Genomic DNA, 14364 nt, shown 5'->3' with positions numbered 1-14364 from the left:
TACTTCACACAAGTGAAAATATTTTTTTGAAAGTAATTTGATAATTTTTTAGTTTCATGAAATGTTAAAGTTTAGAGCGATAAAAAGAGACATTATGTTGCAGGAACTGTTTTTCGAAAGTCAGTTTTCATTTTTTACCTTAGAATTCATGAAGAAATTAATTTACTCGTACTATTGGATCTACTTGCTTTCCTTTTTATGTATTACTCCTGGTAATATAGAATTAATTAACTAATAGGCTTCACTTGTATCTTATCTTCATTTACAATTATTTCGTTTAAAAAGTGTAAGTTTCACTTATTCAAGAAATGGTTAAATACTCGCAAAAATCGTTGTGACTGCTATTTATGTAGGTAGTTGCGTAATTTCGGGAAAAAAAAGATTCATGTATTTTTTACTACGGTCTCGGTTTATTTTTGTCATTTGTTACAAAATTATTATACATATTTTAATGTAATATTAAAGGAGAAAAGCCACAGTTATTTTTTTTATTATAATGCCTACAAAAGAAATCAATTTTATTTAATTTTATAACATTATTATACAAGTCCGTCCAAATTTTAAATTTCTTTCACCATAACGTAACTTGAGGCCCTCCTATGTTTTAAAAAAATTTAATATCATGTATATTACTAATTTTAAATTAAAACGTTAGTTTATACTGATACTGATGCTTTAAGATTCAAAAATACTAATAAAAATTTGTATTGCAAATGTTTAAATTGAAAAAAATACAACGTGTAATTANTGTAATTATACAACACGCTACTGAAGTGAAACTTCTTCAAACACACAAACATACCGGGATAGGGGTTAAGGAATTGGTTTAATGGTATTATTTGTACACTATGAATTTAAACTTTACACTATACATACCTGAGTTGCCTGTAACGAACGTTGCATTGAAGCGCGCTCACGGCTCAAGCGATCCCCACTACGAGACATCCGTTACATGATTTCGTTACATAGCAACTCGCTTTCAGTCCAAAAACATATTATTTTATTTTTAATACTCTATCCGAAATCAGAAAGGACTTATGTACCTTTCTCATGCATTTTTATTATAATGATGTAACCATCAGGTTCCTTTGTATTGTAACATCTATACCAATACGATACAAAAATTCAATAAAATTATTGGGCTAATACTAAGTATACCTGTCGCCTTAATTTTAAATATGTACCTCTATAATTGTTGCTAATATGGAGTTTTTACTATGCATTTAAATAACAAATGCTTCTATTAAAAAAAATCATTCAGCTGTAGTTTATTTAACTAAAGGTTCTGATATATTACCCTGATAAGATGTAAATAAGTATAAGTAAATGTTCAATAACCTGGTTGGTGCTCTTTAAAAGGCTTTTGAACTTTTATTTCAACATCATGCACTTAAATCAGGGATGTGTAAATTCCAGTCACCTACAATATATAATTAATTCTATATGAACTTTTTGTCGGTTATTTCGGGTTGAAAAAGGTCACTATAACATATCGACAGTAACTGGTATTATTTCAAACATTTGATATGAATTACAAAATTAAAAAGATTAAATTAATCTCAAAATAATTGATATAATCCCACGCTTTAGGTCTTTTTGCAATCTTATTGTATCTGCGCGTCCTCCAGTTCTCAAGTACTTTTAATGCTTAACCTGCATGAGGGTAACGAAAGGGGAGAAATAAAGGGAAGTATGCTTATGTAAAATACACACACCATAATAATATATAAATTAATTTGTAAATATTTTCGAAGACGTGGAGAAAAATTTGAATCTAAGAATAATTACTCTTCCTGAAAACTATGGCACGATTTCTTTTATATGCGTTAGGGGGAGTTCGTGTGTCCACTATTGTGGTTCCTAACTTGTAATTCGGTCGATTCATCATGCAGTGCACGCGCATGCATGTGTTTGGAGGTTATTGCATTTGAGCCTACATACGGATGCAGAATGTACACATATACTGTGAGTGTACTACAAACGGTCCTTTTACCTTTCGAATCAAATAAAAAATAAAACAAAAATTTATTCGTCGGTTGAATGGCCTTCTGTTGTCCGCGCGTGTGAATAAAAAAACCAACAACCGATAAATCGTCACGTACATCTATTAAAACTAATTATTAATAATTTCCATTATTGCTACAACGCATTTGGTTTATATTTTGACCATAAAATAATTACATTTCATGTAGGTATAAGATGGGCAGGTAGGTATCTACCATTTTCGATGGCCCATAGCACTTACATTTTAATCATTTCGATCTTATAACAAAATCTGACGTATGTCCTTGGAGTATTGCAATTGACCCTGGCGAATTACATTTTACATAATTCAAATTAGGGAAACTTTTCCAGTTTAATCTAACCTAACCCGTGGTGCATAGTACTTCGGGCACGTTCTCCCACCATAACCGAACTTAGTGCATACCACTGAAATTTTGCAAAAATTTGTCGACGGATTTCAATTGTTTAAGGCTCATTGTATTCCTGTCTTTAAATTTAAGTTTAAGTTTTCATTCCTTCACAGGAAAACATCTTTATGATTTTTTCTCCTAAATTCGACTGACCGATTTTACTACGTATAATTTTTAGTATTTTATCACTTTGAAATAGTACAGGGTAATTTTTTTCTAATGAAACCGTACTTTTTTGTTTACTAAACGAAGTCGTGTCTTTTTCTTTCAGTTTCAAATATGAGGGGAGAATGTCTTTGAATTTGGAGCACATTGGATACGTAAAAATAAAAAAGTGTTTTTGAACTATCCCTTTCTGACTGTACACTGCTGGATAAAAAAGGTATGCTATTTTCCACTTACGTTAAAATTAGAAATTTTGAATGTTGATCATGAGAAAACATGATTTTTATTGCAATATTATTTAATTTAATTTACATGAAGGTGATGAGGGATTTTGGCCCACAGAATATATACATTTACAGAGATTAAGGACAAGGTATAAAGTAGTTAACCACCTATTTGTCCTATTGAGCTGTAAAATCAAAACAAAAATAATAAAATAATAAAAATGAAATCAGTATCCCATAACAAATATAAGACACTGCATATAAATAGGGAATATTATTCAATTGTACAACGACTATTTCAGTCCAGAAAATATTATTTTCTTTGTAGCAGTTTTTAGAGATGTTTTACTTATAATCGCATGTTCATTAATATATTTAGAGTACTTATTATAGTTATCTGTTGCATTGTGGAGAGTGGATTTTCCACCAACATTTAATATTATTCTGGGAAACTGAATGCTCTTATAACGACGAGTTTCACTATTTGAGTTGACTCATCTCCTCAAAAAAAAAATAATAAAATCTAGTAATTATAGGTATACTTGGTAAATATAAATTTGTTTAATATCATGTATTGGGCATTGCTATTTTCACCAACAATAATTTTTATTATCTTTCTTTCGGGTTTAACTAATGATTGTAAAGCAGCCGATCCCCAGGATTTGATGCAGTAGGTAGCTAAGTCATTAAATAAAGCATGGTGGATCATGTAAAGGGTATGTTTGTTAAGAGTTCTCCGAAGCCTATAAAAAACAAAGTTGAGATAGCGAAATTTGTTTTTTATATTCTTAATGTGAATACCCAATTTCCGGTGTTGATCAAGAGTTACTCCTAAGTATTAAAATTCCTCTTTACGCGTAATCTGATTGTCATCTAGTGATATTCATAGATCTGCCGGTAACATGTCTCTATCGTAGATAATGTAGTGTGTCTTAGAAATATTTAGGGATTGTCTGTTTTGATCAAGCCAGTTTTTATTTAAGTTTAGGCATCGTTAATGTTTACTCCTTCCGATGCATCATCACATATGAAAACACAAGTATCATCCGCGTAGTAGATCATGTTGAACGGTATCAAAAGCTCAAAAGTATAAGTCTTAATTTTTTTATTACAATGTTAAATTTGAAGTTTCTGAAAAAAAAAAACAACCACAACATAAACAAACACTCATCTGATTTTAAGAGGCTTCATTCTGTTATTCCGTTTAAAATACATTGCAGTTGATGATAGTTGTTTGTAGATTGCGTTTACATCTGCACATACAGGAGTAATTTCATAAATGAATTCCATATGATTTTTGTTGAATGCATTTGAAAACGAGAATAATTAACAAAAGTACCGGACGTGATTATTAATTCGCGAATATTATTATGCAAATAAAAACAAAAATCGTATAACACGATTCATATTATCGGTAAGACACGGTTGGGTCACAGTGTCGTCAAAGTCAAGTAAATTATTATATCATATATTTCGTATGACTGTAGTAATACTGTAAAAGGCCTAATAAGGAACGGTCAAGTCACTGTCCAATCAATTAATCGCGTATCCTCTCTCCAGCTATATTTTGATCTGATCGCGACTGAATCGTGATTTTACCATGCCTTGACGTACGGTATGAATCGAAATTAAAATGCCTTTTCCGACTGTATTGTGAATAATCTTATTTTCTTATTACACGTGTATAGATATAAAATCAGATAGCTATTCGGTATTGTTTTTTATAAATTTATGATAGGGCTGGGGTTTTTCCTACATTCGGTATGTGTATCAAAACGTATTTTGCAATTACGACTTTGATATGAAAATGTTTTCCTTTTTAATCTTCAAGATTAACTTTTTTTAATTTGTTAGAGAAAATATATTTTAAGGTTTTACACAGGCACCATGTCTTTTCTGATAAATGTGGAAATTCGGTTGAAACAGAAACTGTTTATATTGGCGTAGGAATGCAGTGAAAGTGGCTTTAAGTTCGGGTGGGTATTGATCGTAAAGAGGACCCTCGAAAATCCGAAGGTCGACGAACTTACACGTGCCTCCCTTATAGCCACGTGCCAAACCCAGCCATAGCTGCAACGCTTACCCTAGTTTCGGTAGGTGAACTCTTTCGGAAGTTCACAGCTTTTATGACTAGGTCCCGCGCTTTATGTTGTCATACTACACTGTTTTTTTAAAAATAAATCGGTAAACACCTTTTCAATTTCAATAGTGTTCTGCTGAACAGCGTAGAAAATACGAATATAGCGCGCGCAATAAACAAGAATAATTACATGACAAAAATAATATTAATTTTATCGTAAAAAGAACATTTTTGTTCGTAATTTAATTAAAAATTATTCTGAAAAGTATGCAAAATATTTGCTTTCACAATATTTTTTAAAATAAAATGCTTACTTTTATGGTTGTCTATTAATAAATTATACTAGTTGGGTCCGTCCAAATTCCGACAGGTGGATACCATTGACAATGATACTGGTATCACTTACATTTTGGCAATTATCCTGGCGATACCACGTAACTTAATGTAAGCCCTTGGTACATATACCAGTTATCTTTAGTGCATGCCAAATTTTATGTAAATTGACCCGTTACTTTGCAGCGATTATTTATTATGAATCCAGTCAAGCTATTAGGATCCATTTATAAGAACACAATGATGAGATAACTGAATATGACTACCACGGCGAAATTTTTTTTTTGCTGCTCTTCAAACTTTTAAGTAAAATTATTTCGACTATCCCTATTTTGTTATTTTTTATAAATACATATTTGTAGTGTCACTGATTATTCATTTTTAAATTAAAATTCATATATTTATAAATTACATGTAAACATGATTTACATAAGTATGGAATACTTTGCTATAGAGTATAGAGTTTCTGTAAGAATTAATTAATATCTACCTGCAGCCTGCAATAGTGTGTTTACAACTTTTTTCAGTCAACGTCGGTCATCTTGCATAATCAGAATTGCGTACACGAAAGGTAGGTACGCAAGCATTCTTTTGTATGTATTACGAAACTCTTACAACGCATCGCTAAATTTAGATGACAACGCAAATATTATTGAGTCAAACAGTTATTAACGAAAGTTTTTCCTTGTCTTATTATTATGTGCGAGACAGTATCCATCGCAGTCACACATTGTGCGTGTGCCAATATTATTAAACTTTCTGCTAGCTCTGTCCACAAGCAGTATAAAAGTTCCGCACGCATAAGTGCAAGTGCGTAGGGCGATCGATAGATAAAGACGCGTCCACACCACGTATTTATCGCATTTAAGCGTCGTTTTTACTTAAAAAGAAAAACAAAAAACCTAGTATATAAAACTCTTCAAGAAGCATTAATTTACGTTGCTTTATTGTCAGTCTTAAGTTATTTTATCGCCATAGGCTAAAGTATAGAAATTTTTTAAAAGCTGTACTAAACAGTAGTGATGTATAATGTTTTAATTCATTTACAATTAGTTAAAAATATAAAAATTTTGGGGGCGATTGTAACCCATTGGACAGATATCGATTTGCTGTTTCTCCGTTCAAGTATATTTTACTTTTTAGTAAGATTTTAAAGCAATTACGCCCCTATTACAGTTGACGCTCGAAAGTGCGAACATCGCATAACGGAAATCCTGCATCATGTGAAAGGCATGTTAATTATGCTACGTCACAAACCACAAATTAAATATTTGGTTAGAGTAATGATTATCCATTGGCCTTTTATTAATTATAGTTGTTTATTACTTATTAAATTTCATTAAAGTAAACAAATGGATACTGTGAAAAAATGCTGCTAAATAGCGAGATTCTTGGAAAAAGTGAAGTTATTTAATACGGACGATATTCAGATTCGTTTTAATTCAAAAGAAATTATACACAATTCTATAAAATCTTCCATATTTTCTTGAATTACGTATTTCCCTAACTCAAATTATGGATTTATTGTGTACAAATCAATACATAGAAGTTGAGTTTAAAAATATTTTTGATAGGTAGGTATTCTGATTTGAGTAAAAAAATGTTAATGTGGCTATCACTATACATGTATAATATAGTAGAGAAACACTGATAATTTTAGAGGTTTCTAATGTGATGTCGTAAATAAACACATTTTTTGCGCTTACATTGCAAACGCTGGCTGAACCCTACGAGATAGATCAAAATAATGAATGTACTACAGTGTTGTACATCTTAAAAAGGTCTACAAGAAAGTTCGGGATTTTATATGTCTATCTCTTAGGGATAAGCCATAATAACCATTTTTTATCCTTTACTTTTTATGAGAAATAATGGCTTATTAAGAAGCGATTTTAAGCAATACATTATTGATTCTTATCCAATTAAGTACCTTAAATACATTGTGCATTTAATATATATCAATATAGCGTGTAACTTTTAAATGAATATTTTCGAAGATATTACAGATTTAAAATGCAGGGACATAGCGGTTGCGGCGATACCGGCCGGGAAGCCGGTTTGTATTGTCTAATGACAAAAAAGCTGTGAATGTTGTAATAAAGACATTCTGTAGTATATTTAGTATTTTCAGGGGGTGTCTTTTGACGATATCCCCTCCTCGAGAATAATCTAAAAAAAATATATGTATATTTAGTATCAGCATTGCACCCGTGCGAAGCTGGGGCGGGTCTCTAGTTAAGTATAATTTACTTTTAGGTATGTTGTAGATAATTAAATGATTTTAAAACAAAAGAAAGATTTTGGACATATTAGAACAAAATAGGTACAAAAACTACTTTTGTCTTGTATTAGGTACGATTTTATAAGTTATTTTGCTCATAAACAATTAGCAATTAAATCTAACATATTTCTAAAACCAAATCAAAATAAAATTATAAAGATTTACATACTTTTAATTTTGATTTTTTTAAACACTATAATTAGATATGTAACATAAATCGTAACATCACAAGTGACTTGTACATATTTCATTTACATCATACTTTCTGTTGTAAGAGGTGGGTGGAACGAGCCACGTTCTTATGCCATAAATGTACATACCAACAACTTTTTTATTAAAAATATTTGCTTTTATAAAAATTACCTCTAACAAGTGTGAGACCGCCTGCTGTCGTGCGATCGCGAACGGTTCGTTTGTATGCGCCTTTATTATGCGTAATTGACAGGAGAAAATGAAATATTTGGAGACAAAGAAGACCGGTATAGGGTGGCGCGCCACAGAACGTGGTGCGGCGCCTAATAAAATATCGGCGCGTAGTGCAACGGACAGATTCCTTGCGTTTGTAGGTCGATAGGTCGAGGACCTTACAGCGCGTGTATGGGATAAGATACCTTTCGTGATGTAAATGTATTTTTAAAGGATACGGTTATTCTTGTTTGCCTTTGGTTGGTTGATCAGTTTACTCGGAACAACAGGGAAAGTTGGCAACAGCCTACAAAAAAAAAATGGGTTGAATGTTGTTTAATAGGTAAATAATCCCTTCTGTATGCAATTATATGAGAGTTGACTGTTTTCGAAATGTGAATATAGCCACCCACATGAAAAATAGTTGCTTTGTATAGTTAGATAAACTTGTGAAAAAGAAACTACCCTCAACTGTACAACTGTAAATAAAACCCAAATGCAATCGAAAACCATTTGCTTTCCTGTTTGCTAAGTAACGTAATACGTATTTTGTCCAACATTATACATATAACATTCAAATACATTTTCAATCTTGTAACTCGTCAGAAGGGTACACACAATTTTTTAAATTGATAACCCAAAAAGTACCTATACCTTTTTCTCTTTTCCCGAAAATTAAATCGGCCTGAGAAACGGTTCCTACATTTCTGGTACGGTATCAGATTTGAAAGGTCAATAACTTTCGTTTTCAAGCATTCATACCGGTCTGGAGTTGATTAATATTATTTATCCATAGTTGGTAGGAACTTTGAATTATTACATTAATTAAATTTCTTATTTATTTAATTTTCAATGGTCTAAATGCATGCAGATATCAGCGTAGTTAAGGAGCTTTCCTAGAAGGTGATCAGCCACCTAAACGAAATTTAATATGAGTGATAAACAATTTTACTAGGAATGGTATTAAATTCTCAAGGTAAAAAAAATAAAAACAATATACTTTTTCAGTAGCCGATACTCATGTTGATTTTTCTAGGGCGGATAATATGTTTTGTAGGGTAATATAAATAATAAACTTACTTGGAAGTTTTGCTTTAATTCTTGAAAAATTTATATAGACGCCGAGAAAAGTCGCCGGGCATTAGTCTCAGTTTATCAGTCGATGTAGGTAGCGCCAGGTATATTAATTAAAAATTTAATTCTCGTAACACAAAATGAATAGATAGCAGTTAAAAATGAATGGACAACAAATTTCTGTTCCAGACATTAAAGATGGATGCTGTTTAGTCTATTTTATTTTTTCAGCTCAAGAATGTCTGTATTATTCGATTAATAATAGTGATTTTTTAACTAGCAAATACCATTAAATGGCGACGCGCCCTTAGTTTTAACTGATGCCTAATTCTTGTTATAAAACAATCACGCGTTTTATAAAAAAAATATGAGATTTCTCAGTATTTATTATAAGGTCATTAAGCACACACTAATTACCATGTCTGTGCGCACTATCTTTCTATTCTGTGTAAAAAAAAACAAGCCAAAACGCAAATGTAACTTCAATACAGTGATGATTATGATGATCATAAATGTAAACGTTAAGCATTTACTTAGAAATATTGCTTTAATTGTTAGAAATTTACATAGGTGATTAAAATAAGTAGTTAACGTCTTTCTTTTAATGGGGACGATTAGTTCCTTTTTAGGAATTAAACTGAGGTAGTATAATTGAACGCACCTATAGAATCCATAATGCATCCATAATATAGAAATAATTTTTATCTATGGATCTTCCTGTTGTCTATCGTCTGTCATCTCCTCACTCATCCTGTCTGTAGACGCGACGTTTGCCGGTTAGTTGCTGTATTGCTCTTCTTTAATGGAAGCGATGTTTGAAGGTATTTAGCGCTAATCTTTATTTACTTTTGATTTGATTGTGTGAAATACGCTTCTATAAATTTATTTAGTGATTAATATGTATTCATTACGGTTGCTTAGTTTTTAAGCATGGATATTTTTTCGATGGTGGGTTTCTGGTCCAACCTGCAACTTAGAGTCCATCTTGGCAACTTGGTTATCTACTCATCTTTTGCGAATTTTTGTAGATTCTCAGTTTATTTGAGACCGAGCAATTAGGGTTTTATTAGAGTTTTTAAATTTTGAAAATGAATTTAGACGATGTTTGCAGATTATTGATATTAATGTGACCACGCCGCGGAGAATTGTTTCGTTTTATAGCTAAAACGTGTTAAGATACTTCTCTAAAATCTTATTCTCCCTTCGTAAATTTCTATTTGAAAAATTTTCATTCTTGCCTTGTTATTCTGTAGATTGGGTCTTAACGATTTGTTTTGTTTTTTCTACAATATAGACATGACTTGGAGATGGCGTTGTTGGATTAGATTGCCGAACAATTTACGGATGTAGTGTTTTTAGCAGTCAGACACTTATTTTTTATTTCCAAGAATGCTTCCAGTGAGCTGGTCGAAAAATTCTGTAGACATCGGATGTGAATGATGGTAATTATCATTAATAATAATAATATTAACAAAATTAGTCAACATATGACTAATATTAAATTGTTTCGAACAGTTTCTATTAAAATTTAATAAATAAGCACAGAGAGGGCAAACCAAAAGGACTTCAAAACGTGAAGATACAGAGCCCCATTCATGCTTTTTCTACTTGGTCTTAGAGAGGTGGCATTCGTATGAAGGGTAAGAAATCAGTTAATCAAAGTTATTTTATGAAGTATTTAGGGAATTGTGTTTTCTGAGTCTTGTACCAACTGATTTAACAATAATTCTAATTCTTTACTCATTCCTGGGTTGTCATTGATTATTTGATTTAAAACTTTATTATTTGATTAATGAAAATTAGGGCTTAGTATCTTAAAAGATTTAAAAATTGAGTTGTAACTAATATTAAATTGTTTCGGCAGGTCGTCATTTCAGCATATAAAGGAACGTCGTCGATATGACAAATAAGGGCTGGATACTTGGAGAAGTACAGTGCTGTTAATGTTGTCTCTCCTGGACCTGAGGATCTTCTGTAGAAAAGGTAAGAAATTCTTAATTATTCTATAGTCATTTTTATAAAATTGTTTTTAATTACCTTAAAGAGGGTAAATCTGAAGGACTTGAAACGTGGAGATGCGGAGCCCCATTCATACAAACATAGTAATTAAGATGAAACTAACATTAAATTATTTCAACAGGTTATCATTTAAAATTATTAAATGAACAAGGAGACAAAAAACAAGAAGGATTCCAAACATGGAGAAGTGGAGCCCTGTTAATGTTCCGTCCTTTTAGATTTGAAAAGTGCAATTTTTTGAGAACAAATGAAGTCCAATTCACATTGATGTATTTAGGAATAAAACTTGAGCATCGTACAATTAACCTCGAGGTTAGTAACTTCTTTATCGTTTATTATTTTGATGGTACGTAATTTTCATAGTAATTTGCCATGTCTGGCATCTATGGTTTTTATTCTCTAACAGTTATCTATTGCCCACATCTATGATTTTCTTCTATCAATTATCTATTGTGTGCAAGCATCTATGGTTATTTCTATTGCCTTTATCTATGTCTTGAATAAAATTGACAGCACATCGCCATTTTATGATTTGGGTATTTTACTTGCTTTTTCGTGTTTTTTACTTAATGTAATCTCTTCTTTAATTAATAATGTAATTAATATTTGTTTTTGTCCGTTTCTGCAGATCGTTCAAATGGTGAGAAAGGAAGAATTAATGTTCAGATTGATGGTATTGCAACAGCCAATGTCTTGTCTTGATTTGCTGTTTTCGTCTTCAACTTGCAACATTATGCAGTTAATATTCAACCGATGAGTGTGAGCCAGAGAAGATTTATATAAATCTCACTGAAACAAGTTTTCTGCTATGATATTCCTTCTGGATTTAGTTTGCTTTTCACACATGCAAACTTGGGAACTTTACAGTAGTCTACTGTTTGCTAAGGTGAGAATATTTAATATAATTACTATTAATTGCTCTTTATTAATCTGTTACCACCGTATCTGTTTCAGATCGACGTTGGAGAAGACAAAGATGACCCCGTAGTTAAAATAGTTCTTTTGTCTTGCATGCTCTACCAAATAGAAATAATTCTTTTAGTCCAAATTCAGATTAATTTTTTATTTTGAATGTTTTTTTTTTGTAGTTTGAATTAGTTTCTATTTTGCATGCTTATTTTTGTTCATTTTATTTGAAGTAATTGTTGATTCTAGATGTCTTTATTATTTTTTTGTAATAGTAGTAGTGTAGTAGTAGTACTTACTAACAAGTTGAATAGTTGTAGTATAGTCTAACATGTCTCTGGCTTACCTCTTCGCTTAGCTTACTGCATATTCTTNATAGGCTACAAAACTGTACATTAATATTATTGTGTATTTCATTGAAAATAGATAAATGAAGAAATTGTTTATTTGATGTATGTATGCAAAACAAGCCACGTTTCGTGTTTAACAGATATTACGCAAATTATAACAATCGAAATTTTCACTATTAGAAACTAATATTATATTTACAAAAAGGGGTACCTACATAAAATGTAAAACTAACTTTAACCCTCTGGTCTAATGAATATATAATTTGAAAATGAAAACATTAGTAGCAGCGAGTTTTATTAAAATATAAAAATATTTTGGATTAAATCTGTTGGGTGCGATGTTAATAAAAGGCCATTCCTCTTCAGATTAAAACAAAATTCGTTTCATTGTTTTTTATTTTAGCAATAAAGTGGAAAAAGTAGTTTTTTTCTGAAATATTGACAAAAATTTTGGTCGTAGAGAAGAAAGAAGTACACGGGGTATGTACGAAATAAAATTATTTACAAATTGAGAGCTGCTGAATTAAAATGGGATACCTATTAAAATAGTTATTTCAAAAAACAAAAAAATTCGTTTAAAATTTGTAAAACTACCTTTATAAGACGTGTTTGAAATGTGTGCAAAAGATAAGTGCTGTAGGTGCAACAATTTTTGCAAAATCCTATTTATTTATCCCGCTAGGAAAAAAGATCAACAACTTTGCACCTTGTACAATTAGCAATTTATCATAAAAAGAAGTTTAACAACTTGCATTTTAAATGTTGTTTCAGCAACATCAAAATCAATATCAATGTACTCTCTTTCTTATTAATAGTCAACCTGTAGAAACGGACAAAAGAAAGAATTAATTATACCATGTAAATAAGACGTTGAAGCAAAATAAAGACATTTTTTCAAATACTTTTGAGAACAAACTAAAACACCAAAACCCAACACTTCCAAATACAAACGCTGAAGAAATCTAAATTGTCACAAGTAGTAATTGCAGGTTTCAAAAATAAAAGTTATTATTTATTGGAGACACACACACAACAATCATCATCTGATGAGGCCACTGTGGTGAATCAATTGATGGATTGAAAATAATGAAGTAAAATTATTAAATGCTAAAATCTTTAAAACTTTACCCAAAGCTTCCAAGGTTTCGTATCAGTATGGAACGAATGATGCGTTTAAGAAGTTCTTCATAACATCAAGGTTCTTAAGAGAAAATGCACCGTCTGCATAGGTTGAACAGCTGGAGAAAAAATTGTTTGGCAAAGGTAGGAAACAATGTATTCCGAAGATACACCTGTGGAAAGAAAATAGCAAATGAAAGTCAAAAATAATTTTGTATATCAAAATAGGGTTAACGAATGAAAATAGTAATTTTGTTAAAAAATACTAAACTATTTTGCAAAATCAATTTTATTTATACAGAACGAGCAGCCTATTATTTTTTATAAAATCGATCGATATGCAGAAACAAATTTCCAGGCTTTCCCTACATTATTAAACATGGCGGAGTAGTCTGCACTGTCCATTTATGTAACAATATAATTAATGGGAATCATAAAAATAATCCGATACTCGAATAATAAAAATACAAACCGCAAATAAAGCTGTCCGGAACCTATTATTGTGATGCAAATCTTGTATGTACCATTACTTTTTTCCAAAATATTTTATCAAAAATGCACAATGGTGCACAGGTCGTTAAACGAGTACAACAGCCAACGAGGAGGAAGTACGTCATCGAGGAGATTAAGTTAAACTCGAACCAAGTCGTACACAGTATACTTAACACGTATTACTTCCTTTTGCTAAATTGTCGTTGGTTATTGCATAATGCCAGTTTAAAATATACTTTGATATAAAATTTCAATACATCCACTGTAACTAATTATCACGATAATTAGATAAAACGAGAGATTAATGCATCTTAAAAATTACGAAAGTGCAACTGCTATCGAGATTATTTGAACGTTAGCGAAGTCAGCGGAAGGGAGCGCTGTAGACGCGACATGTACACTGGCGCGAAATATTTAAAATTCGAAGGATAAAAGCATTTTTTGAATAGTGAAACTACAAATAAGTAAATTTTTTATTGTTTCTTTCGCAAAATATTTTTTT

At 31.1% G+C, this 14364-nt stretch overlaps 2 long non-coding RNA genes across 3 annotated transcripts; one reads left to right on the top strand and one right to left on the bottom strand.

Moving 5' to 3' along the window:
- Window positions 1–9471: 9471 nt before the first annotated feature.
- LOC108736332 lies at window positions 9472–12079 on the top strand. 2 transcript variants are annotated; one of them, XR_003231016.1, is made up of 6 exons: window positions 9472–9797; window positions 10271–10418; window positions 10492–10616; window positions 10841–10959; window positions 11117–11307; window positions 11624–12079. It is a non-coding gene; the product is annotated as an uncharacterized LOC108736332 (long non-coding RNA). The 2 variants fall into 2 exon arrangements; XR_003231015.1 differs by having other exon boundaries at window positions 9481–10418.
- A 937-nt stretch (window positions 12080–13016) lies between these two features.
- On the bottom strand, window positions 13017–14336 carry LOC112904330. The gene is made up of 3 exons (XR_003231013.1): window positions 13843–14336; window positions 13380–13543; window positions 13017–13071 (listed from the first exon to the last, which is right to left on the bottom strand). It is a non-coding gene; the product is annotated as an uncharacterized LOC112904330 (long non-coding RNA).
- Between the last annotated feature and the right edge of the window lie 28 nt (window positions 14337–14364).

This window comes from Agrilus planipennis, unplaced genomic scaffold (genome assembly GCF_000699045.2).
Source record: "Agrilus planipennis isolate EAB-ADULT unplaced genomic scaffold, Apla_2.0 scaffold64, whole genome shotgun sequence".
NCBI lineage: Eukaryota > Metazoa > Arthropoda > Insecta > Coleoptera > Buprestidae > Agrilus > Agrilus planipennis.
The sequence above is the reverse complement of the archived record's forward strand: the minus strand, read 5'-3'. Positions and strand labels throughout refer to the sequence as shown.